Genomic DNA, 25983 nt, shown 5'->3' with positions numbered 1-25983 from the left:
GGCATTAGGGGTTTTGCAGAATTGCCTACTAGTTGCTAAAAACATCATTCAAGTGTAACCGCTTTTCAAAAGGTTGGAAGCTCACGTTTGCCACAAGAGGCCCATGTGAATTCGGCTTTGCAGGAAACCTAAGAATGTGCAAAAGGGGGGGGTGGGGAGGACATCTTAGGTCAAATATTTAATAGTCCCCCAGTCACTTAGGAACTCCCAACATTAATTTCAAAAATGAATGGGAATTGGATTTCAAGGACCTAAGAACTTACAACGGTTTTGCAAAGAGGGCTGGATTCTCATTTCACTTCTCAAAATATGACCTTTTCTGTTTAAAAAACATGCTGCCACATACAGACCTGCTACCTGCTAAATAACAGAGAGAAAAAAAAGCAAGAATTTGCAGATTAGTTCAGCACAGTGTCTGCCCATTGGCGATAGCAATACCAGGGTAAGGGAAAGGAAAAAAAAATTCATACTCTTACAACAGAACTTTTTGTTTGTTTGTTTCCTTATAAGCGAGTTGCAATCAAATTTAACTGGAGCAAAGCTAAACTTACAAACAAAATCCTGTCCTCCTGTGATTCTCAACTCTCTCACTGCAGCTTGACTTTACATGGAAATCATCAAAGAAAACTTGAAAATGGCAGAGGACCACTGACGTACCATTTAGCATCACTTTGCAATTTTTTTTCCACAAAAGCAAACTTGTTTGTGTTAGAAATAGCCAGAGGCATTTGTCTCATTTAAATTTGTTTGAATGATTTTTTTTTCTGATCAAAATAAGACATTACTTCTAATTTACTAAAAAAAATTAAAAAAATAAAAAATAATTTTTAAAAAAAAGATTAAAGTTCCTTCCTGATACAAAGTATAATTTCTGTCTTTTAAAGTAAAGATCATAATTAATGGCTGTTATTCCTATCTTCTGTGAAGTTATTTGGGAACTAAGTATATTCTGCAAAGACTTTTTTCCTCTATGAAACTAATTATTGTGTCTCTTAAGAACAGTAGTAACAGAGTGAGTTAACACATCGTAAATGGATAAATAAAACTGTTCTCTTCCTCACATTTTTTGTTGTTCTTGTGTAGGCTTAAGGTAATAATTCCTAACACCTCTTCCAGGGAAACTGTGTTGACCATGGTGAAGGGGCGGTTTAAAAGCAATTCAGACAATGAATGATCCAGCATCCCTGCTAAAAATCCCTCAGAAAATCTCTTGCTTTCCATTTTGTAACTTGCAAAGTCTATTTCTCAAACTGATCTCCATGCTCAGCTGATGCTGGGTTTGTACTCCTACTGTGTGGTGCTCTCCTGTTCTGCAGGTGTTTCCTAGTATCCCAGTATCCCTATAACATATTCCCAGTATCCCTATAACACCCTTGGGTCGCTGCATATGCTTTTGAGATTGTCTCCCAATCCACTAAAATTTACTGAAAATTTATGCACTTTTAATAAATCAGTGGATCCAGCCACAGGAGATTATTTTGCTTGGATGGAATAAGACCATCAAGACCCAGACTTGTATCAACCAGTGAAAATCAACACCACTGCTGATTTCTTGTAGCTGAGGAATTCATTTCCATAAATGTTAAATGCTGCACATTTTGGAACAGCCTCAAACTACTTGTTTCTTATTCAATAGCTGTCACATTGCTTTCCACTGATACCACAGCTACACCTTGCTTGATGGAATCAATTGGTGTTTCCCCAACAATTTCAATACTTCCACATGTAATAAAAATCTGCAGCCACAGAAAAATACTGTGGCATATGAAGTACAATTTTCGTTCCTTATCCTTAGCTGGTAGAAATTTGGCATAGCTTCCTTGACTGCATTAAGGTAAAGTCAATATTAATCAGCTGTATATCTGGCCCTACATTTATCATTGAGTACGTTAGCATAGATCAGAAACTATCACATGTGTACATAATTGCATGTGCAGCACAGTTGACAAAGAGAAAATGTGTTTTAAAGAACACTGCAAGAATGCTTAAAAAGCCACAAGACCATTCCTGGCTGTTTTTACAGAGACAAAATTCTGATCTGCTCACCACCTGTGAAGGCAACACTAGTTCCTTTCAGCTGGAAAGGCACCCACTTGGTCTTTGTGTTTATGGCCAAAGATTTCAAGGACACAGCTTGCTTCTTAATTCATTTGATCCTATTGGCTAGCTGTCAACAAAAGTGACAATCCTGTACTTGTAACGTCATAAACTTCTAAGTATGATGTTGTAAACTGAGGACCGTGACTTTGACTTAAGGGTAGGAGCAGATGGCTTGGGCACTTATGATCTTGTTTTCAGGAAGTGAGACCTTGCCATAGTAATACTAAAAAGTTACTTCATTGGAAAAGACGGCAAGAAATCATTTTGCTGAAGTGCCCCTACTGTTTCTCCAAGTCTTCCTGAAAAACATAATTGATTTCTAAGCTCTGTGCAAGACTGCATATTTATTGCACTGAATGAAATATGGATTGCATGAATCCTGTTGGTGTGACTTTCAACCCACTCGAATATTATGAGTTTGACAGTTTGACTCTAACTCAGTTTATTTCCCACTTGAGAGACTGGAAAGGAACAGATGGGGATGTGCGAATGAAGAGGGAGGGGATGAGCATGCAGCAGCTTTAGCCGCTGGGCCTGTGTCAACACACTTCCCTGCAGCTAGGCAGGACTGGTGACCGCCATCCCAAAGTGATTTTCCAGGCATTTGAGCTGCAGAAGTGCACGTAACCCTTTGAGCAGGAATCGGGCAGCCCCAGAAGATAAGGGAAGGCCTGCTGAGTACGGGCTGTGCCAGATTTAGAGCTGGAAAGGAAAAGGTGACAGAGGTCAGCCTCACAGTTCTTGTAGGACGTTGGCTGTCTCGTCTGATTGTCAGTGCCATCAGGCCTGTCCCTACACTAGTGCTGAGTTAATGGATAACTAGCTGCATCGTTACAATATTTACTCCAACAGTTTGAACACTTTATTTTCACATTAATAGCATCTCTATTTTTTTAAACGTTTTGTGTATTTTCAAGTCTTTTTGTCTACTTACCACATTTTGTGTCCTTCTTACATAGACTGCTTAGTCATATATTTACTAAAAATTAATGAAGAAGAATACTTGGCACTTCCCAGAGTCAAAATACTTAGCAAACATTAACTAATTAATAATGTATCCCTTATTTTCAGGCATGCTAGCATGCCTGAATGCTGAGTGAAATTCTGCTAAATCATCTCCCTGCATGTCCCTTGCTCCTCTACTAACTCATTACATGGTTCGAGGGACTGATCACTGAGTTGGTTATAGACAGTGAGGCTGATTCAAACTTCTCATAAGCACATGATTTCCGAAATGCCTCTATAATCCACCCCAGGCTTCTAAACAAGGCTCAGTGTGACACACAGCTGTGTCTGAATGCGTGAGGTAAGATTCTAAAATAAGCAGAATGTCTCCTCTCTCACGAAACACAACTACTGCCTGAAGTAGGCCTGGCTTCATGCAGGCAGGGATTTGGTGAGAACTCAGATTTGTTTTCCTGTTGCATATTCTGGTGTAGACCCTGTGCCCAGCACATTGCCTCTGGTGGGCCTAGAGGCCAAGGCCTTTCCCTCAGTGCTGCTACAGCCAGGAGGACTCTGACAGTTTCTGTCTAGATGGAAAATGAAGGCACAAATCTTGTCGTTACTATCAGCCGTGCCCATGCTTTATAGAGCCTTGTAACTAGTTTGGATCAAAGGTGTTTGTTTTCACTGCAGAGTTTACAGAGGCTGTGCCTTTATTTATCCCTGGACACCCTTATAAATGCTGGAGAGCAAGGCTCAGTTACTGCAATCCCCTCCTAGAAGGAGTTCGCCATAACTCAGCTTGTTCACGAGGCTTGCTCGCCGATCTGACAGCTTGACTGATGTTGCTCCCATCTCACTTTCCTTGATTTTTGCCAGCATTTGCATCACGGGCCGCATGCTGTTCATCTCTCCCCGCTGTCATAGCATGTCCCAAGCAGCCATCTCGAAACAAATGCAGGCACTGTGGAAACATTCTATGAAAATATCCCTTCCTGAAACTCCCAACAGAGACATTAAGTCCTCTGCAAGTCTCATTGCCTCTCCGAGAATAAAAGGGAAGAATGCTGGGGTCCATGGATTTGTTTTCATGTTACAAAAGCAGTAAGAGTGCAAAGGCTGCAGAAAAAAATGGATACACTCCACCACCTCTCTCTTAGATCAGGAGCACTGCTCTTATTCAGTACTACACCCAGACAAAATAGCTTTTAAGAATTTGTTTCCTCGAATGAGTGATGCCTTTCTAGGATGTACCATCCACTTACCAAGCACAACAAAAGGTACAGTATGCACATATTCATAGGTAACATTACTGAGGAAGGAACAACTTGTCTCTCCATGAGAGGCTTATCTGAATTCAGTACACCCTCTCCTTTGAATTTGCGATGTTTACAGTTTGGTCAGACATTTTTTCTTCTACATTTTCCACCTCACTTGAGTGTTCCAAAGTCTAATATGAGAGCAAGCAGTGTGCTTTTTCTGGTCTACAGAAACCAGCATGTCCTACTTTTCATTTTCCTTAGGAATTTGCTTCTTCAGAGAGCATTCTGCAGCATCACAATGAATCCTCATTTTATGGAAGGTTATACCCCAGAGGTCAATTGATTAATATTCTATATTAATCATTAACGTTCTGATTAGCTCTTGTCATCCCTGACATTATACAACAGTCACTCTGATGATACTCATTGCTGCCTTTGTTCTTCAGGTTATATGAGCAGTTAAGGGCTGAGTCTGAAACTACAAAGATCTAGATAGCAAAATATAATTTAAGAGAACTGCAATGGCATCTAGGCACAGAAACAGCACCTCTCCTATGTCAGGCAGAAATTAAACCTCCTGCCTAAGAACTTATTGCTTCTAGGACTCCCAGACTAGCCCTTATAAATAGCAAACTTGTAAATAGTTTGACAGCCTTCAGAGACTGCTGACCTTGAATTCCCTTCATATGAGTATATCCAAAGATTCTGCAAGCAATCCGTGGTAAGCAACTCCTATATTTATAAAACTTATAGAAATGGATAATGTAGCAGACCTGGCTTGGAAGCAGCCGCTGTCCTGACTGTTTTACCATTCTCTAGATGTAACATGGGGAGGAAGGAACAACCATTAGTTCATCCCTGCCCTTAAGGTACATTGCTCCTACAATGCTCCGACAATTACCTTAATGCTTTTTGTCTGTAATCCACTCAACCCCCCAGGACTCATAATCTAGTTTTTACTCCCATGCTACATGTAAAGAAAGGCAGAATACTCAAAAGTAAAGCAATTTTTCAGCATTATTCCCAACCCCAGCTTCTGGATCTATCTGTCCCAGATCCTTGGAGCTGTTTGTCTACCCTAAATGTCAAAGAATCAGACTCCTGTGAGCGCTCTCCTCTTTGGGGACTCTCAGCTGCCGTTCAAATGTCTGCAGGCAAGCAGCAGGGGATGTGACCAGGGTGTGTTTCCTCTATTTAAAGTGAACATAAAGCAGCCCTCTGGGCTTGTTGACAAGTGCCAAGGACTGGATCATAGACCAGAAAACCTAAGCTTTGGATCTCATGCTGACATCTGTGCCTCTTTCCAGATTTCCATAAAGCATCTCAGCTACTGACTTGAAAAAACACGAGCAAATATAACCACGTATGTTCACCCCAGATGTTAATTCAGATTGTTAACATACTTTGGGTCTTCCTCATTACATTAAATATTATCAAGATGTGTGGCTAGAAACTCCACTGATGTAAACTGGAACATTTCAATAAAACTGCTGATTTATAGTGGCAAAGAATTTGGTTATTTCTTTTATGAATGCCGTTAAAAGGAAAATACTACATTTGTCTGTGTTGTCAGCTTAGCACTGAATTGCTCTGGTGAGATACTTATTACTGTTTCTTCAGGCTAACTTTGCAAATGAAGTTTAATAGCAAAATGTATAATATTATCATTCATTTAAAGCAGAAATTATATGTGTTCTACTGGGTCTTGCATTTAAATTTGCCTGGGTCTTGCATTTAAATTTGCCTAATATTCTCCTTAGATAATTTAAAGTATATTTTCCTATGTTTACAGTTGACTGATAAAAGAATAATATTGGGGGGTCAGTGAAACTAGTAGTGGTGAAATTTGCTTGTTTGTAAAATGGAAAGAAGTGCGATGATTAGGTGGAAATTGAAATTTGTGTTTTGAGCTTCTTGGCTTTTAAGAGTTCTGATTATGCAACATTAATGCCTCCAGCTTAAGCTTAGTGTTTAAATTGATGCATACAAAATAAGGGAATTGAGATCTGCAGTGCATTGCCTAGACTTACTGAGTTAAGACCCTTTCTTTGGGCTCTGAGTAAAAATTGTCTCTGGGATGTCAGGCACTAAAACACAGGGACCCTCCAATTTCCCCGCAACCTCTTGGGCCCCAGCTGCCTAGACAGTGACCCTTCAAGTCACAGCAGCTCCCATACTACCAGATTTCCTTCTCGTGGAAAGCAGATAGCAGGCATCCGCATCTAAGCTGAACACACAGCAGGATCTATGAGGAATTGCTCCTGGGCTACTCAATTCAGCGGTAACAGTGCGGTCTGTTCCTGATGTTACAACAGCAAAACCTAAGATGGCAAAATAAGTTCCTCACCAAATAATCTTCATGAAGCTAAATAGTGCTGCTCACAGGACTAAGCATTAATACAAATAATAATGCTGAGGCTCCCACACACCATCAAAAACTATTTGCCAGTCTTAGAACTGCAGCCCAGTAGTACCATGGGAAATGAGGGGAAAACCAGAGCTTTAAAAAGTTGTCTAAGTGCAGCAGCACTTCACCTACTAAGACCAGAAAGACAAAATCTTTCTTGCATTTATATTTCAGATCCAGAGAAACACAGAGCCTTCAGCGGCAGTTAGCTTCACAGTTGCAAGTATGCAGAAAAACCAAATTTACAAGCCTAAAACATTAACAACATTTTTGAAACAGTAGAAATGCAAGAACTGATCCCAAAATGGCCATGGGTTGAGTTATTCTTTTTGGGCTGAACAGAACCTTCCTTCACGGAGGACCATCACTTAAGGACGTTTTGCAGAGGTACTGCAAAGTGGCAGTTGCTTTGTTATCAGTTTTGTTTTATTTCACCAAGTGATACAAAAACAGATGAGACTCTCAGTCCCCACCAGATGTAACAGAGATGGCTGGAGAGGGTACCAGTGCCACCTGCCTGCCCTGTACCTGTCTCAGAAGCAACTGCTACCATCACCAGTCAACAGAGCACAGCAGGCATCACACTGCACCTCCACCACTGGAGTAACGCAGCAGATTAGCTTAACCTGTTTCTTATGTTAGTTTAGTTTGCCAGGCTTTAATCTGCACAGCAGGAAACACAATGCACCCAGCCTACCCTAGGAGAGTGGGCAAAATCCAGCATGGCCCCCTGTTCAGATCTGTAACTTCACCATTTTTCAGAGGCATGTATATTATACTGTACTATTACATCAACTGCTTATGGGGCTCCCCCTGATTGCACCTGCCTGGGTTTGGTACCAGTAAGAGCTTTTAATTAGAGCTGACAGGGAACTTCTATCTGCAAACACGTTTTGTTCGTAACTATCCCTGCCTCAAACCTGAAGATTCCTCCAAAGCAAAGCTGTAATCAAGAAGGGGTTAATTATCCTTCTGAAGAGTAAATGTGCTTTGAGCTGGAAAAGGCTCCAGGAGAGGAAGAAGGAGATGTGAATTTGTCAGATGGGGCGGATTGGATGCATATATTTTAATTGCTGTGATTCAGAAGGGAGGCAGCATTTTGTGTCATGAAAGACACTGTAGGAGCGGAGAGCTGCAGCTTGCCCCAATCTGACATTAATACAGTGCAGAAGGAAAAGCAGAGCAGCCACCGGGATAACTGTCAGCCTCCCGCAGAGCTCCCCTTTGATCATGCTGGGCCCTTGCGGGATGTAGAGCGTTTTATGATGACGCTGCCTGCTCCTCATCCTTACTGAGCGGGAGGCACACTCTGCTCCTTTCCCTCCCTCTCTCCACATTGGCCTTTTGTGCCTCACTGGATGCACCTCCGTTCCTCCGGCACATTTTGCTGTCCTGTCAGTGCTGCCGTGGTTGTTTCTTTAGTGTGTGAGCAAGACTTAAGCACTTATTCAGAGTAATCCTTAATTAGATAAAAATTAGATGCTTCTTGAGCACTGCCATATCCCACTACAGGAATGCCACAACAGATGGATTTATACTGAGATTTGCACTTAGAAATTTCTCTGTACCTTCAAGAATAGGTGCCGTGACTCTGAAGAGCAGCCACCCAACTAGGCATGTAAATTACAAAGCATGTAATTTAAATGCTGAGATGACAAGTAAATCTTCTAATTAAAGGATTCTTAGGTACCTTCAGTGGTTCCTGCTGGAACCACGGGATACTCCTGAGGACACAGATGTCCTGATCCACTTCTTCAACCCTGTCCAGTTCCTGGACCTTCCCCTTGTCATTAATGTGAGCACAACAGAGTGCCTTTGGCTCATTCACATTCAAGGTCTCATGTGACACTCAGGGTTCACCCAAGGACAGAGCTACAGCAGCTTCTCTGTGTTCTCTCTGTGACATCACAGTGGCCACCATGCAACAGGTGTGTAGAAAGAGCCCCTAAAGGCTCCTCATGTCTGCTGTAGTCTTCTTTGCAACAGATCATTTCCATCCGTCTCTCATAGCGCAACTTTCTCACTCACCTCTCACTCCTGTTGCTTGCTTTGATTCGCCCTAAAGCAGATGAGAAGATGGGACACACAAGACACAGTCCATGGAGGCCATCTTTCACACCCCAGGTATGCTTGCTTTTATGTACAGCTGAGCCAAATGTGAAAGCCAAGGGGAATTTTTGCAAGATCCCAGGCAGAGCTGATGTGGTGAATGTACATCCAGCCAACATTTCAAGTAGGGTCAGGAGCTTTTTCCTCACTCACTTTACATTTGGGCAACACCACCTTCTTGTGAGTTGTATTCACTCAGGCTCAGAATAAGACTAAGCTGTAGATACAAAGCTATCTATACAGCATATTCATGCAGCAAAGTTTATCCACTAGTAAAGGACACCAATTTTTTAAGCTTTTCCCCCACAGAATTCATAGGTTATTCTGCTTTTAAAATGCCTGCAACCAAAGTTTTGTTTCAAGAAACTGTATAAATGAAATTGTGGAGTGTAAGCTATTATTTAACAGTTACATTTTTATACCATTTGAGTTTACATTTGGTTTTCTCCCTCTTTTTTTTTTTTTATTTTTTCTTTTAACACAAGTTTTCTGCTCTGCAGATGGCTGCAAATATTATTCAGCAAAAAGCATTTGAGGGCTTTTTAACCCTCAAAAAGTATTCCATCACAACTTCTATTTGTGAAACTTACCACATATTTAAAAGTATTGGTAGGTCCTGACGATATTCAAATTCCAACTCAAAATTGTAAAAATATTTTGACATATTTCTGTGAGTAGTCAACCCCGTTAAATTCCACTTAACATGCAATTATTCAGGAATATTACCAATCATTATGTGGCTTTGGGGAAAAATCAGTACAACTTAAGTGTCCATTAGTGAAAGTGAAATGGTAGTAGAACACCTACAAAAGCACATGTGGTATTCCCATGAATATCAAATTAATTCATTATGATAGCAGTGGTAAAATGTTAAACTATTTCCTATTTCATGACACAAGATTTATTTCCCAAGGCTGGAATATAAACACAGTCCAGCAATTGTGTAGGAAAGGGTTTGTCATGGAAAGGCTTGTGGAAGAGATGCTCCTGGCTGTCTGTGTTTTGGTACTGGTGGTGCTCATTTCTTCTGACTTTGCTGGCATTTGGATAACACTTATCTAACAGATCTTTCTTTACTAAATTCTGCCCTGATAAGAGAGAGTTGCTCTCCTGTTGCTTGGGAGAGCAACACTTGGCTTGAAGTAAGCTGCTCCATGCGCGCAGTTAGTGAGAACAGGCTTACCCCAATGCAGAAGATAAGGACGTACAACAACAGGAGTCAGGGAGCATCTCTTACATTGCAGAGCACACACCAGACTGTGCCTCTCCCCTTCCTGGCAGCCTGCAGGAGACAAGGGAGCAACAGCCTACAGCCCATCCAAGAGAAGCTAACTTGGTTTCCTGAGCTGTCAACACACAGGTCCATGGAGTAGGTGGTTTCTGCCCCATGCTGGGCTTTAAACATGATTCACACAACTGGCTCCTGAGAGCCATGGGTATCTAATGCATTCCCGTGGCACGGCACCGTGGCATCTTGGTTCTCACAAGCCAGAGGCTGTTCTTCAGACATTTAGAGTTTCTGACCAGGTGTATCCATGTGGCTGAGAGAGCCATGGAGCAAGCAGGGGAGAAAGACCAGGAATGTGACATTTTGTAACGTCTCTCTAGTGTATCATGCCATACCTACCCCTTATGGGCAGATGAATTCTCATCTGTTGCTCGCTCATCACAGTTTCACTTTGGAAACCAGAATGGCAATAGGTAAAATCCATATTTCAGGCCAGGGTAGAGCATATATGGTCACAAGAGAAATTCCTTGGAAGAACAGTAAAAAAGTCTGGACACTGATAGTCCACTTTATGATGTCATAATCAGGAAGCAATTGGAAAATAAAGGATTAGGACCTCCTGCCTTGCAATGGATCTCTCAACTAGATCTTCTGCAATGCCTCCTGCTTCCTGATAGACAGGAAAACCTCAGCACGCACATCCTCTCATCTGAAGGTGCCACTGTACCTTCTGAAGCTTCTCCTGAAGGCTTCAGCTGTGCAAAAATTAAAACATGCTTTCAGTCCCACATTATGCTGTCAGAACATGCAATGATGCTTGTCTGAGGTAGGCATTTGCACCGTAACCATGATGATTGAGAGGAGGGAAGTGGATGATTTTGCAAAATACTTTGACCTCAGAGAGTTATTTGCACAGCACAGCTTTCCAAGTTGACACAGCTGATAGCTTTTTATATTGTTTTAATGGATGCTTTCTAACCAAAAGATCAACGTTTTGCATGTCTCCTCAGGTTTCCCAATTTCTATTACCTAACTTGTGGCTCTGTTCAATGAAAACAAAAAGCCATAACCTCTGAATGCACAGTAAGACCTAAAGACATATTTCCAAAAAGTTTGCAAAGATTATAAACTCTAATATAGGAAAAAAAAAAAAAAAAAAGAAAGAAATAGGTAAGGAGCTTCCTAAGAAAATGTTTTAAGGAATGCTATTTAAGAAATCTCAACAGTCTCCATTTAAAAGCAAAAAACTTATTTGGGCAGTTTATTCAGGAAGTGAGTATCACACTTCAAGGCACTTGAGGTGTAATCGGCATGGTTCGTATCATGTTCCAGCAATGGTCTGCAGATTGTCCCTTGCTCTCCGCTTGCCCTCCAGTCCATCGCCATTCAGTGACCCATTTAGCTGCTCAGTCACTAATCTCCTCCCTTAGGAAATATCTCCCAGCTGCCAGGGCACTTCACACCCATTACCTGTTGTCATCCCATGTGACATCTATTCGGTCACCCAGAGCATTCCCCGGTCAAGTGACACCCAACTGATTCATCTCTTCAATTTTGTAATTAAAAGTTTGCCGGCCTTGCAGGAGGGAGTGCCTTTTGTTTACTTAGGAGCTCAGGGCAATTTCTCCTGTGGGGTCCTGAGACTTTCCCAAGACAGTGGTCTGCAAATGCAATATCCTGCTGGGCAAAGTGTTCCCCAGAGTGGCAATACCCTTGGGGGTATCTTAACCATGATTTTTTTTCTTCGGGAAGATTTAGGAATTCCCATCCAGGGTCATTAACAATGTTTAGAGAATCTTTATTACTGTTACATCAAAGCCAGCATGTCCCAGACCAAATAAAAAAGAACAATTAGGAAATGGAGAGAAAAACAGCTACAACCTAAACCAACATGGTTACGTATTTGACCTTTGCAAAGTGACACAAATCTCTCACAGCATTCCTTTGGCCAGAAGAGCTCTGCAGGGTCCAAGAAGCTACTTTAAAACCACATACAGCTGTGAAAAACCCCAGATGCTGAAGAAAAATCAAGCACAGAGACTAACCCATTTAGTACGGCTTAAACATTGATCTAATGAGTTGCTGACAGTACTAAAGAATTAGATGCATTATTATTAATTCAATCATTTATCAGGTTTTAGAGTGTTGTTTGTTTGTTGGTGCATATGTATTTTTTTATTTCCTTCGCTTGGCAGCAGTGGGACATAGGAATGATTACAAATAGGGCAGAAAAACTGCCTTCCCAAATGCAGGTCACATGAGACAACCCTGAACTCTCCCTCTCTGACAAAGTAGATACTTTAGGCAGGCAAAACACAATAAAATTCAACGAGGTAGATTTTAACAATGAATTTCATATGTTGTCACACAATAAGTTAATATAAATAAAGCCAGTGTCAGTAGAAATATTGTAGATCTAGTTACGGATGCTCTTCAGGAGTGTTAAATTGGGAGATGTGAGGATGCTGGAGAATGGTGCAAGGAAAAGCCTTGAAATCAGCCAGTCTTTCTTTAAGGATCTTGGCTCAAATGTAAGAATGCACAAATGAAATTTGCTGATTGCAATATTAATGTTGAGGTACTGTTAATATAGGGGACTATTAGGTTATCACATGGTAAGTAATAAATGACAAATGGAGTAATAGAAATTGGATTAAATTCAATTATACCATCTGCAAGGTCACATGCCCAGGGACAAGTAGCAGAAATCTCTTACAAATAGGGAACTTTCAAGTAGGAACCAGCCGAGTACCCTACAGACTTTGTTACAGTTGTTCTTTATGCATAAATACAAAGCCCTGATATAAGTCAGCCATGAAAAAGCAGAAAGGCAAACTGGAGCCAGGCTGGACAGCCAGAAAGAAAGGAAAGTGAAAACCTCACTTGGCATTCTGTGCATCTGATCATCTGTGTTCAGGAAGGATTACTTCAGATGAAACAGATGTGGACAATGATTGGGGAAAGAGAACAGTCATGAGTAGGCTGGAAATCAAAAGAAAATATTTGAATGTAGAACAGAGAAATTCTAGAAAAATCTAGGGCAAAACTGTATCTTCTATTAAACTGATGATCAATCAGCTTATGAAAGGGATTGTATGACATAACCGTGGTGGTAAAGGATTTGAACACAAGAAACTCACATCAAAATCCCTAAATCTAATCAGTGGGGCAGGAGAAAATAAGGTCAGGAGAAAAGAAAGAGCTCACCAAATAATTATTGTGAGGGTCTCACTTCGAGGAGAATGGGGAAATACCCGTCTTTGGTTTGTGAAGGTGAACTGCTGTCAGAGGAGTGCAAGAAAAAGTGCTGAAACAACTTGACAAATTAAATTGCAATAAATCACCACGACTGGAGCCTATTCATCTCAAAGTTCTGAAGGAGCTAAACAAAATAGCTGAGCTATTAAACATATGTAATTTATCATTAAAAACAGCTAGTAGATCAGAGATTTGGAGGGGAGCCAGCAGTACTCAAGATCTATAAATTAAACAGGTACCCTGGGTGAGCCTAAGGAGCATTGCTGTGATTTTACCACTGCTGGCCAGGGCAGGAATGCTGCCAGCAGCAATGGTGGGGCTTTCGAGGGGCCACACGCCTCACATGAACCACAGCATCTGGGGTCAAAAACGTTGTCTGGCTTAGATCTGGGTTGCATTGAAATACATGAGATGGAGGCTAAGGATGGAAGAATTTACCCTTCTAGAGATGACAGGCTCCCAGCATTAGCCCACAGCATCATGCAGTTCCATGCTATGCCAAGGTCCCCTGTAGGGATATATAACCATAACTTATGGGCTTCTCTTACATATTGATTTCAGTAAGCCTACTCACTATCAGAGGGCGGCTAGGATTTTTTGGTACTTCTTTACTGCAGTCTCTTCTATGGATCAGGATACCATTATGCAAAATGTTGTACAAACAGCGAACAGAAAGCACAGAGAGTACTATCCAATTATGTAGCAGAGACAGGAAAAGCCTGGGTAGACAGATGGTACTACACCACCCGGATCAAGAGGATGGGCAGGCAACCCTGAACACCCAGTGTTCCCTGAGAGCTGTTCAGTAGTATTTGAGGACTGTACAGGGATACATCAAGTGCAAGGGAGATGGGGTTCAAAGCTTTACATGCTCGTTTCCTGTAAGCAAACAGTGGTGTGACTGTAAAACAGACAATAATCTTTCCAAGATCAGACTTGATTACCTCTTTTTTTTTTTTTTTTTTTTTTTTTGGTTTAACAGAAGTGCTATTACCAGCCCATGATTTTTGCCTTTTTTCTTTTTCAAACCATTTAAATATTCCCTGAGAGAGGTGCAGGCAATGCATAGCATATTAAGCCTAAGGGCAACAGGCTTTCTTTTTGAGTTCCTTTCCACAGACCATTTACAAGCAGTTAATGGCTTACAAGTTAAAAACTACCATTTCACACTCTCATGCATAGCAAAGAAGGGGCTGTAGCACAGTGGAAAAGAATCCAAATTTGGCAATTTATATCTTATGAGTATTAGAGCATATGCATTCATAGTTTCGTAGACAGATGACAGTTCTTCTGCTTATACTGGTGAATGCATAGAACTATCCTTGCCCTGGTCCAATTTATAAAAACTTACTCTGGGAAATCACTCTTTTTTTCTTCTTTTTTCTTTTCTCTTTTACATATACAGCTTCAAACATGCTATCTACTAAAGGTAGACATAAGTAACATTGGAGAAGGATGTTAAGTGGTATGTTTTACAGCAAATACAACCGTGAGAATTTGAAAACAGAACTAGATGGGTCGATGTATCCTGAAATCTTATCCCAAATCTCTTCTGAAAGAGTTGCATTGAACTGAAGATTAAATAAGCACTGTCAACACTGAATTTATCCTTCAAATGTTGGCAATTTCAGAGCTCTAACATAAAAAGAAATGTAGAGGATGAAGTGGAATTAACAAAGAGTTCAGCTGATGATGGGCTTTGAGACCCCAGGTGCCCTGAGCTGGAGGGCCGTGACTGTAGAAATGATGGACTCCCAGCCAACCCCAAAACAATGAAGGATTTGCTGTTCCACCTAGATGCATGGCCCCAAGGAATCCATCACAAGGTACTGAAGAGAGTTCTCCAGTGTCATTGCAAGACTTCTCTCAATTATTTTTCAATGGTCTTGGGACTCTGGAGAGGTCCCAGTTGACTGGAAGCTGTCAAAAGTTGTTCTAATTTTCCAGAAGGGCAAGAAACAAGACCCTGGTAATTATACAGACCTCTCAGTCTCACTTCAGCACCTGTAAAAATTAGGGAGAAAATTATGCTGGGAATTACTGAAAAACATCTAAAGACAGTGAGGTCGCTGGTTACAACCAACGGGTTCATGAGGGGAAGGTCCTGTTTCACTAACTTAATTTCATTTTATGACAAGGTCACCCATTTGGCTGACCAAGGGAAGCCATTTGGTGTTATCTTTCTGGATTCAGTAAAGCTTTTGATACTGTTTCTCACAGCATCCTTCCAGACAAAATGTTCTGCACGCAGTTGGACAAAGACATAATGTGATGGGTGAGCAATTGGCTGACAGCTTGAGCCCAAAGAGCTATAGCTAATGGGGTCACATCAGGCTTGCCATCAGTCACTAGCAGGGTTCCACAGGACTACATTTTAGGGCCAGTTCTCTGTAATGATTCCACCACTGCAGCCTCACTTCGAATACACTGTGCAGTTTTGGGCTTTACTGTAAAGAAAAGGACATAAGTAATAGAGAGTGTGCAAAGGAGGGCTGCAACGATGGGGAAGAATCTGAAGGAGACGACCTATGAGGAGTGGCTGATGTCCCATGGTTCATTCAGCTCAGAGCAGAGGAGGCAGAGGGTGAGCAATGAGAGCTAAGTATGACAGCTGCAATTTAGGAAAAGGGAGATAAGGTAAGCACCTTCTTAGCTTTAACAAGATTGTCAAGCTAATTTCAAATACTATTTTGTACACAACGTCAAAAATAAAAACACCTTTATTCCAGTTGAAAAGATCCCCAACCACCCATGAAGGCAAAGCATGGTTTAAATGTAAGTGAAATGTTATTCTCTGCTCTAGTGGCATCAATGAACTTTTGCTTGAAAGAGAATTTATCCCCTAGCCTGCAAGTTCCGCAGTGCTGATAATTCCTGATGCACAGGCTTGTAAGATTCATTGACCTATTTAAATTCATTTCCCTGTTAAAAGGCCTGATTACCCCAGACCAGCCAAACTAGTCCCACTCAGTATCTAAATGCGACATCATCACTCCAGACTGATCCATTATCATCTGATAAGGATGCCAGGAAGCAGCAAACATACAAAGTGGGGAGGGAATGCAAGTGGGAAATATCTGACATTCAAAGAGGGTGCTTGAAGCTGGCTTAGTGAATGCTAATGAACAGTGAGTTTGGACCATTTCCTGCTTATGCTAATAAGAGTGTTGCTTTATCAGAAATTAACCAGGTTTAAATGCCAGACGTGTGTGAAGCATTAATATGGTTGAAGAATACACCTAAAATCCCTTTTGCTTTAAAAAATGTAGTGCTATTTTGGAACCAGGTCAGGAGACAAGTCTGTTGTAACTGACTCAGTTATAATTATAGTACAGATCAGGCCCTGACTCCACTGTAATTGTATAGTATGACAGGCTCGTGCATGAACGGAGAGTAGGAGTCTTGGCTAGAGTGAAACAAATTCTAATATCATAAGCATAACAGAGAAAATCATAAGTGCAGATTCATAGCTGAGGATGTAACAGGCATGGACTGATGCTGCTGACCTGGGAGGGGCCGGCTCAGCTCCATGCCACAGCTCCACAAAACAGCCTGGCTACAGTCACAGTGTTTGACCAGGATGGCAATGAGTAGTGGTGTGGATTTACCTTTTAGATCACTGGCAACCAGTGCTATTGCAGGGGTAGATCTTTTACCTTACCACAGTAGAGAAATAACTGTGAAGGTGGGCAAGCACCCACCTCTCAGAGCAAAAGCCAATGTCCTGTAGGTACCTCAGTGCTCACACAAAATGTGGGAGAGGTGATCAGCTCCTTAGACTGCGCTTGCATTGTGCTAGGCTCCCACACGCTCTCCTCCTCTGCCTTCCTGGCATAACCTGTGAGGCCCCAGCAGCTAGCAGGAGCCTGCAGAGACTGCACCATCAGCACACATCTTCAGCAGCCACCTCCACAATGCAAAACATGACCTACATACATGGTGTGGGACAGGCAGCCACCAGTGACACTGCTTCTCCCGACAGATCCACAGGCTTCCATATATCAGGCTTTGATGCCTCAAGTTTCCATGTACCAGCCTTTGATGCCTCAAGCTTTGGTTCGAAGTAGTCAGGGCACCAAGGAGAGAGGAAACTGCAGGGAGCCACCAAGAGCAGGTGTCTTCAGTACCTCACCTTGAACGTCCTTGGCTGCAGAGAGGTAGTGAATGCTCTCCCCAGAGTACATTCTCCTGTTACACCTTTCCTTTGGGATTTGATGATGATATCAGTGCCTTTTATAGAACCGGGCAGTGGTTTAAGTACTTCGATGGACTTCAGGAAACAGAAGTTCAGGGCCCTTCTCAGGTTTATGGATTCACATCTGACCTTTCTCGCTTCCCAGAACAGCATCCTTTAATCACCAAGCTCTAGGCTACAGAGAACAAACGGGTTCTCCACACCCTTCCAGTGCTGTGTGGAAGATACAATTCTCTTTTTTCACTGTAGTCTTCCAAAAATGAGTGAGGAAGGGAGACATGATTATCCATTTCACATTAAACAGTTACTGGAGTTGACATTTGAGTGTACAACAGAAAAACAACAGATGGGTATTGGCAGATGGAGGAACATGAAGAAACAATGAGACATCTTCAACCACTCTTCTCTGCTTCAGAAACATGTTATTGTTTCCCCTACCATCTCTTTTGACCCTAGCCCCATTTTCTAGTGCCACTCCATATGCTTCCTTTCTTTCCCTCCATATGTCTTAAACATGTGAAAAAAAAAAAAAAAGAAAAAAAAAATCTTAATTCTTCTGGCCCTATTCAGCTAATTTTCTCCCCATTTGCAGTCTGCATTCTGTTTCCACTAGACCATTGAAACAGCTTCCAGCACTACAAGCATCCACCAGCGAGCTCTTCCTCCATTCCATTTTAGGGTGACTGCACTCCCTTCCTGAAAACCACCTGTTCTCCAGCCTTCAGAAACACCTCACATTTCTTGTTTTACTCCATTCCCATGCTATGACACACTTCCACAGCTTCCACTATCTCTCACAAACTCAGCAATTTAACTTCTTCATTTCCACTTTGCCTTGCTAACGAACTTACTTTACTTCGTCAGCTGAACTTCCTGAATATCCCACTGCAGAAAGTCATACGCCAACAAACTGAATCTCAAGCACTTTAGTTCCTTCTCTTCCTTAATGCTTGTTAAACATACAGGTTTATCATCTATTTTTGACTTACTACTTCTCATCCAACTTCTTCACTGTAGCTCCACCTTAAAATTCACACATCAACGTTTCATCCACCAACTACAACAAAGAAATGTAAGAGTACTTATTAGTTATAAATAAGCCATTTAATCTTTTTTTTGCTCCTGATTCTTTACCTAAGACTATTTCTATCTTACATTTCCCTTGGATCAAATCCCATTCTTCAAGTCCTTTCACTGGCTTTCCTATTAAATTCAAGTCTATTCCCTCACCTCCAAGGACTTGCACAACTTAGTGTCTTTCTGTATCTCCTCCTAATACACTTCATTCGCCACTTTCAAAGATCATGCCTTTTCCCTCTCTATTCTTGGAACTGGCTCAATCCATCTAATTTACGCTGGCCCGCCTTTGAGAAGAGCTATAAATCATACCTTCCTTGCTCTCAATATTAGAAATTACTAATAAAGACAAATTGAGGCCAGATGCAAGCAAACTCTCACACTTGTTTACTTACATTTCATTGTTTATTTGAAAAAATCATTTGTAATTATAAGCCGTAATAAGACCTTTGCCTCTCCTGATGTCCCTCCCAGCACCTGGCACATTTTGAAATACATATGAATTACTCTCACAATACTGTGAAACTGAACTAACATGTAAAACTTCTCAAAATTAATTTCCTCCAAAATGTGATACCTAAATTCAGTACTTCATTTGAAGCCTGGCATGCAATATAATTACAGTGGAAGGTGAAGTAAAGAGTAGTATGAACATTTTGTGTACCTGCTATTCACCATCTGTTCTTTGCAGTGACAGAATGATACAGACTCTTTTCACAGAGGGGCCTTTGATTTGATGGAAAAAGAGAGGGGTCTTCTTTTATCAGATATTACAGAACTATTTTTGATTTTTAAGATCTAAATTAAAGGAATACACTTAGCGGGCTGTGGTGTTGTATTAGAGGACTGCTAACACTGGAATCCATAAATCAGTCTGTCGCTACCACTGAACCACAGGGCTGTCCTAGGATGATCATGAGTTAGTAGCAACAGTCCTTGACCATCCACATTCCTTTCTGGAGTTTTCATAGTATCAGAATCATTAAGGCTGGAAGAGATCATCATCACTAAGATCATCTAATCCACTTGTCCACCTACCACCACTATTGCCCTCTAACCACATCCTTCAGTGTCACATCCACACATTTCTTGAACACCTCCAGGGGTGTGACTCCACCACCTCCCTGGGCAGCCTGTTCCACTGCCTGAATACTCTTACAGAATATTTCCTAATGTCCAACCTGAACCTTCCCTGGCACAACTTGAGGCCATTACCTCTCATCCTATGTTTTCTCTGGATTCTGGGCACTGAAACGGGAAGCCAGAAGCACTGGAAGTTATCTTAAAAAGATTATGAAGATGTCAGACAAATAGGGTCAAAGTCATTATGGCAAACACCATTATTGGACTTGCAGTGATCCCGTGAACATTTGCAGTTAGAGGTGGCAGTGGCCCTTGCCTCACATGTGGGCATCCTAACCGGGAGGATGCTGCACCGTGCGATGCTTCCTTTCCTTTACAGAGAGCACCCCCTGCCCCTGCTTGCTTGACACGGGGGCAAAAGCCGAGCAGGTAACCAGTCAGGTGGAGGTCAGCTGCCGGTGTCCCTTCACCTGCCCTCGTAGGGCGACGGCTCCCTGGGGGCATCCACTCGGCCCCCTCCCAGCTCCAAGTGAGCCATACGCCTCCGCCTCCTGCCCCGCCGTTCAGCGGCAGCTTCTATTCCTTTAAAAGCACCCAGCGCGGGGCAGGGGAAGGGTTAACCTCCCGGAGCCAGACGGTCCCCTGCTGATCCGGTAATGAGTAAGCACCGTCGCTGAATGTCAATAGCCGGGCGCGAACTCGGGTAACCCGTCGGCGGGCGGGGGATCGGCCTGACCCCCAGCCCCGGCCGCCCTACGTGCCGCTGGACCAGCGCGGCCCTCCCGCAGCAATGTGCCTGAGTCAGCTGCTGGGGGAAACGCGATCCGCAGCGCTCAATGGCTCCGCGTTGCACAATGTGCGGCCGGCAGAGCCCTGCTAACTTGGGGAGCCACCCAGTCTTTTTAGGATTTCCAGGAAGAGCTCTGGCATCTGACCTTCAACTGTTATTAAAAGAAATCAAAAGGTTGTATAACAGTTTGTCAGAGCTTTGCGTTTCTTGAGAGGAGTTGTGTTTCAGCAAATGCCTCTACATTTCTGAGCTTCCCAGGTTCTTTATTCCTTTACTTGTTTATCCTCTGGTAAGTATTTATTAATGGAAAGACTTATTCCTGCGCCGTACTTGTTTATCTTTCAGGGGTTTTGTTTTGTTTTTCAATTGAGCAGCAGAAGGGTCTCCCACGCATCACATCGCTCTGTCTGCGGGTTTGGGCGCTGCATTGTTGTGATAGCGATCTCCCAGCTGTCCCTTTTTGCCGAGGAATCCCTCCCTTCGGCTGGTTCTGTGCCTTATCACCACACTTTGTGACTGAGGCCATTAATCCACCTGTCCCCCCGTAAGAGCAGCTCCGTTGGTGTGCGTACCAGAGGAGCCGGATGGCACGAACCGTAAGCCTGCCATTAATCCCGTTAGTAAGGGATTAAAGCAAAGCCCTGCAAGTAGGAAAGGCTGATTTGATTGTTTGGAACTATAACTTAGCTCTCTCTTATGGAAGCCGTGTTTGCTGCGAGTCACATTTCACGATTTGCATATTTAGTCTCTGAGGAAATCAAGGTTAAATATAGCAAGGAGATTCTGCCGGCTTAAACTGGTAGCACAGCTATGCCACTTCAGCCCGACAGTCTCTGGGATGTCAGGAGCAGAGCCCTGCCTCTTGCCTGGCAGTGGCTGCATCCTATAATGCTTCTTATATTGTTAGCTTATGCTTCACCGGTGACCTTTGCGTGCACTTTGCTGATGTACCAGATAGGCCACATACCTTATTTTAGTAGATGAGAAGCAGCAGAGGAGCTAGGCTAAAATAAATACCTCGCACCACAGTTTTCAGGAAAAGATTTATAAAAGCAAGGCAACAGAAAGCTGAACAGCACCATATATTCCCCGGGTGAGGCTATCGTACAGAGCAACATCAATCTCATTAAAAAAAGTTGATGCCGCCTCTGTTTTAGAGCTTAGCATTCTGCTTCTTCCTCAGCCTTAAGAAAAGACCTATAAATTATTAATACTAACATCAGTGCAAGACAACAGATGGTAAAGATTACTTGGAAAAAACCTTCACTTTAGCATATTAGGGCCCTAGTTTCACAGCCCATTGGGGCTGTTTCCTCCCATCCAGTAAGGGGAATCCTGGGCACTGCTATGGGTGGCCTTGTGAGGGTGATGGCATTAGCCATTGGTCATGCCAGGAACAGGACCGAGAAGGAGCAATCCCAGAATTAGGAAGGCCTTCAGACAGCCCACATGCCTTCCTTGCTGAGGTGTGCTGAGCACTCCGTGCTCCCAGGTGGGATCCACTGTGTTTTCACGCTCTGCACAAAGAAGAAAAATGCATTTATCAGTTTGGAATTGTTCTTGAGCCAGTGTTGGTATGAGAACTGAAGTATTATCTCAAAAATATGTTGCATTATTCAGTAATTTTGCAAGCAATGGAGTTATTGTAATGTTCTCTAAAGCCAGTTAGTGCAACTTCTTTATGTTTACAAATTTGTTAAAACTTATGTCAGGCAAGTAAATGAGGAATTTCAGAGTGCGGGTGTACTGCATTGTTTTTCTAGGTAGTGCTTGCTAACAGCAGAATGTGACCTTCACTCTTGTTCTGGAGCTATCGGCATGTGGCCCTCCTGCCCACAGGGCTGCTCCCTTCAGTTTTGCACAGTTCCGTGTCAGAGCCTCAGATGCTAGAGGACTTACCTCACCTTTTAGATATCTACACAGATGTCTTCTCACGGACCATTACTTCTGCAAATGCATATGCCCTGTGAGTATTTCACTGTGGTTAAATCACGGCTCAAAACACAACCCTCAGGTCCCTCAGTCTCTGGATATTGTGGAAAGTTTTCCACAAAGCTTAAATATTGAAGATGTAAGGTAGAACTTCCATTCCAGATTTATTGCCGTGGGCCCATGTGTGGTCAGCACAGGGCAGTTCTGTTCTTTCTGTAAAATGGGTAATGTCAAGCTCTTCATTCATCAGGTTTTTGGCAACAGAATTTGAATCGTCTGCTCTAGAGAGGCCACCAGTTCATGGCTGAGGATGTGGTGGGACTGCTGGAAGATTCCTTCAGCATTTGATTTGTACCTGTCTGTTTTCTTAAACTAGTAATATCTATTTTCCTGAATAAATATGGTTAGCTACTTCATATATATAGATAGATAGATATAGTCATATTTCCTCACAGAATCGTGTGTTACCTTGGCTTTCAACATTCATTGTGAAGAGAAAAATGTCTGTGTTTGCACAGCTGCAAATCCAAAACAGTCCTGGTGACATTACAGTTTCACCCACAGGGACTTCAGCCTTGTTTGATGACCTGAGAAGTTGTAGAGTTGTGCTCTTGAGGAGCAATTCTGTAGTTTATCACAGTCCATGGATGCCACTCTGGTATCAGTCTGCCGTTGAAATTTCATGACTCGGGAATGAGATGCTGGAAAAGCTGTTGCCAGATTTCAACAAATCATGAAATGATGGATCCTTCCTTCCTTCCTTCCTTCCTTCCTTCCTTCCTTCCTTCCTTCCTTCCTTCCTTCCTTCCTTCCTTCCTTCCTTCCTTCCTTCCTTCCTTCCTTCCTTCCTTCCTTCCTTCCTTCCTTCCTTCCTTCCTTCCTTCCTTCCTTCCTTCCTTCCTTCCTTCCTTCCTTCCTTCCTTCCTTCCTTCCTTCCTTCCTTCCTTCCTTCCTTCCTTCCTTCCTTCCTTCCTTCCTTCCTTCCTTCCTTCCTTCCTTCCTTCCTTCCTTCCTTCCTTCCTTCCTTCCTTCCTTCCTTCCTTCCTTCCTTCCTTCCTTCCTTCCTTCCTTCCTTCCTTCCTTCCTTCCTTCCTTCCCTCCCTCCCTCCCTCCCTCCCTCCCTCTCTCCCCCCCTCCCTCCCTCCCTCCCTCCCTCCCTCCCTCCTTTCCTCCCTTCCTCCCTTCCTCCCTTCCTCTCTTCCTCCCTTCCTCCCTTCCTCCCTTCCTCCCTTCCTCTCTTCCTCCCTTCCTCCCTTTCCTTCTTTTAATATATTTTAATCTTTTAATAATACAGTCAACAAAACCAAGGTAGTCAGTTCTTGTACTTCATTCTAGAATTATTTTCTCCCCCCAGAATTCCATCTTACAATCCCCTAATTTTGGTTTTAAAAGGAATTCCCCAATGATCTGTCCCATTGCCATTAAAGATGAATTCAACATTCAGATTAATATTAGGCATAGAAAGAGTTCAGATATTAGCATCTGGGAACTCTTAACATTCAAGCAGGAGAGATTTGGGGCTATTTCTTTGCCTCCTGGATGAGTTTCCAGAGTCTCCATCCCATCATTGGTAGCAGAAGGGTGAAATTATGGGCTCCAGAGGCAGAGACTGTTCTCTTCCCCCAGCCTGTGGAGGGTTACTGAGGTTCCCTGGGTGTGAGGGAGAAAAGCAGGAGAGTGTGTGTAAAAGCAAAATGTTGAGATACATGCAAAGGTGATCTTACAAAAGGAGCACTGGCTGTCCTACACTGATTCTCCCTGCTCTAAGCTGCAGCTGGGTGACAAGCTCAAATTCAGAGCTGTGGACTGTGTTAAGTCCCTGTGCATCCAGCCTTCCCCAAATATTTGCAAGTCCTGTTTACACCCAGGAAGGAAGAGGTCTGCAGTTCTTTAAATTATGAGACATAGTCCCTACTGAAGTGGCCTTTTTGATTGATGTGAACCAGTTGGTCTTGGGGAAATCAAACAGTGATGAAGGGCCAGGGAAGCATTTTTGGCCCAGCTGTTAGGTCTTAGGGCTGGAAAGATGATAGGAAGACACTTTGGCATCATGCATATACATATAGAGGGTTTGAAAGTCTCTGCCAAGTTTTTGTAAATATAGGATTAACATAGTTCAAAATAGTGAGTGCCATCTTTCTCAAGAAATAATGTGGTACCCATACAGCTCTACATGTTATGCTGCTTGCATGATGTGAACGCTCAAGTTGTGATATGCACTATGTTTTGTCTCTGATCAGCTATAAAGAAATAATGCTGCTACTAAAGAGAACTTTGCAATGAAACAAATATAACTGAATATATTGCTATGTCTGAGATACTAAAAAACAAACAAACAAACAAAAAAAGGCTCAGTAAGATTCCTGAGAAGGGAGGGAAAGTGCTTGCAACTCCATGGAGGCACTAAATATTGAAGGGAGGAGTAGACCTTGGGAGGTAATGAGGTCATAGAGTGTCAGAGCTTGGGCTGGGAGATAGGTAGAGCTTCAAAGGAAGAATGCGAGCAACTGGGATTGTGGGCTGCTTTTACGTCTGTCCTTAAACTGGAAGATGAAAGACTCTGCACTCAAAGGACCTACCTTCCTGTTGCCTTTTACCTGCTGAGCTTATTTGTATCTATGCAAAGGGCATGTATGCTGCCAGGGTTCTTGTGCGCTGGCTTATTGCCTGGCTGTATTGTATGAGCCAGATTATATGCTGGGCCTGACATACATGGGGATTTATTCACCCTACCACATACTGCTGCTGATGCTGTCCACCTGCTGTGCTGGTAAGGGGTGTGAATCTTCTCACTGTCATGGGATCATGTATGTGTAACACAGTGACCACAAAGGCAAGGGGCTGGAATCCTGTCAGATTTTCATATTTTCCAACATCCTGCCAAGCACCAAGGCATAGTGCAGCTGCCCATCCACCCACTACCCTGTTCCCTTGCAGCAGAACTGAGAACACAAGAACTCCATTGTTAGCCATACAGGTAGCCTTCTGGATGATGAAGGAACTTGTGTGTGGGAATTGGGCAGGAATGGGTGAGAAGGAGGGGTATGCTGTGGGGTCCCCAGTCATAGAATCATAGAACAGTAGAGTCGCAGAATCATAGATCATTAAGGTTGGAAAATACCACTAAGATCATGTAGCCCAACCATCAGCTCATCATCACTGTGCCCACTAAACCGTGTTCCTGAATTGCCCAGTCATTTCCTGAGAGGAAAAATCTAGCTATCAGGAGAGCATGGGAACTGTGTAGGGAAAATGCTGAAGGATGAGGAGTTGGTGGAGAGCTCTGTACAGTGTACTGTGCTTTCTTTCTTTATTATTATTAGTCTCATTTTGCTTGTGGGAGTGTTTATTATGAGTCTGTAGGAATGCTTGGGAATGCCTGCATTATATAGCGTGCATCAGGATTTACTGCAGTTAAACCCCAATTACTCCAAAGGTATTAAAGGGTCCTGTGTGGGTTATTCAGAATTCATCCGCACCTGCTTTAAGGCTTCTTTGTGCAGTCTGAGCAAATGATAACAGACCCTAAATGGAGAAAAGTCAAATGGAAAGGAGGAAAAATTGATATAAAAGAGAAACAAGCTTCGTATTTGTGGT

At 42.6% G+C, this 25983-nt stretch overlaps 1 long non-coding RNA gene across 2 annotated transcripts in view; it reads left to right on the top strand.

The window, feature by feature from the left end:
- Positions 1 to 8630: 8630 nt before the first annotated feature.
- Positions 8631 to 25983, top strand: part of LOC107322426 (uncharacterized) — a 49846-nt gene continuing 32493 nt past the window's right edge. The window contains exon 1 of one of the 2 annotated variants that reach the window (XR_004309342.2): positions 8631 to 8838. This is a non-coding gene — a long non-coding RNA (uncharacterized LOC107322426). The remainder of the gene's footprint in view (positions 8839 to 25983) is intronic. The other variant, XR_014946087.1, reaches the window with a different exon arrangement.

Source organism: Coturnix japonica, chromosome 1 (assembly GCF_054131305.1).
Source record: "Coturnix japonica strain WE chromosome 1, WE-NBRP24, whole genome shotgun sequence".
Lineage (NCBI taxonomy): Eukaryota > Metazoa > Chordata > Aves > Galliformes > Phasianidae > Coturnix > Coturnix japonica.
The sequence above is the reverse complement of the archived record's forward strand: the minus strand, read 5'-3'. Positions and strand labels throughout refer to the sequence as shown.